The sequence below is a fragment of the Myotis brandtii genome, unplaced genomic scaffold, assembly GCF_000412655.1.
Source record: "Myotis brandtii unplaced genomic scaffold, ASM41265v1 scaffold2022, whole genome shotgun sequence".
NCBI lineage: Eukaryota > Metazoa > Chordata > Mammalia > Chiroptera > Vespertilionidae > Myotis > Myotis brandtii.
The window spans coordinates 522,533-523,872 of NW_005357525.1; the positions used below are offsets into that span (position 1 = coordinate 522,533).

A 1,340-nucleotide genomic window follows, 5' to 3' on the forward strand; every position below is an offset into this window, starting at 1 on the left:
CTCTCGAGCGCCAGCCCCAGGATGACAATCACATCCCAGGCGCGCCGATCTCTTCCAACTTTCCTCTTCGGCTAAGTCCGGGCGGAGCGGCGAATCCGAAGCTCCGCGGGCCCTGGTGGCGGGCCTGGCCGCCCCGAAGTACAAAGAGACCTCGGCGGAGGAGGGCGCGGCGGCGAAGGCTCGGCTCTCTCCCCGCCACTGTAAATCCCGGAGTTAGCGGATTTCTCGGCTCGCCGCCCCTAGCTTCTCCCACCAGGCAGGGGACCCGAGAACGAGCTGAAGTTTCGGAATGGAGGTCCCTGGGAGAAGTGCCACGCGTGCCTTCGTCCGGGGCGTAGGGAGTCCGGGAGACTGTCCCTCTCCGCCAGCAGCAGCAGGTGGGCAAGAGACGGGCCTTGGGCATCTGCACGTATTAGACCCGCTCTTACTTCCACCAACTCCCTGCCAGATTTCGAGGGAGAAAGAAGACACTGGGGACCTGGGACGGAGGGAGGTGGCCTTTCTCTAGAGGGGAGGCAGCGAGCAAGAGCTGCCACACTGAGAAGCAGCCCCACCGGATCAGGTCTCCGGACCCCGCTCCTCCACCCCATCTGTTCCAGCCTCGCTGCTTCGTTCTGGGCGCTTTCCACCCGCAGCTCGCCCTGCCGAGGCCGGTGGTGCGGTGGTGGAGGATGAGGGTCCCCTTCCCCTTCGAACGCGCTCGCACCCCCGCCCGCTCTCCACTGTAAACACTCCACAGAGCAGTGCCCAACCCCACGACTGTTTGTTCAGCGAGGCGCTGGCAAGGCAAACACACACAACTGAGTCACAGGCAGAGCCCTTGCCCACCGCGGCCACGCAGTCAGAGTGCAGAACAGACTCTGCAGGTCTCTCCACCCCGCGCCGCCACGAGCCGCAGACGCACTGGACCTCAGGGACAGACAGGGGCGCTGGTGAACCAGGACAGGGACCGGCACACGGGTGGGCACTGCGCTGGCGCTCACTATAGCGGGGAATTTGTGCGCTTTTATTAATGGGGTCACACGCCAGCCGCAGCACGACTAGACACAAAGTGTCCCGCGATGACTTTGACGGGCGAGATACACTTATATCCTGAGCTCCGCCGGCCCCTGGCACCCGAGCTCCAGTGCGCGACAACGCGCACGCGCGCCGACTCCTCCCCCTCCGTCGGCTTCCCGGGCTCCGCCCCTCCAGCGGCTATTCTTGGGGACCCTTGCGATCCCCGCAGCCCTCTCTCCCTGCCGTCACCTCTAATTGGACGCCGGCCTACACCGACTCCGTCCCCCCAGGTCCTGGGCCCGCCTCCCTGCGAGTCAGGGCGCCGAGGGGCGGGGCGTCGG

General features: G+C 66.0%; 1 long non-coding RNA gene across 1 annotated transcript in view; it reads left to right on the plus strand.

The window, feature by feature from the left end:
- Positions 1 to 6: 6 nt before the first annotated feature.
- LOC102259991 overlaps positions 7 to 1,340 on the plus strand; it is a 39,252-nt gene continuing 37,918 nt past the window's right edge. The window contains exon 1 of the long non-coding RNA XR_001361957.1: positions 7 to 377. This is a non-coding gene — a long non-coding RNA (uncharacterized LOC102259991). The remainder of the gene's footprint in view (positions 378 to 1,340) is intronic.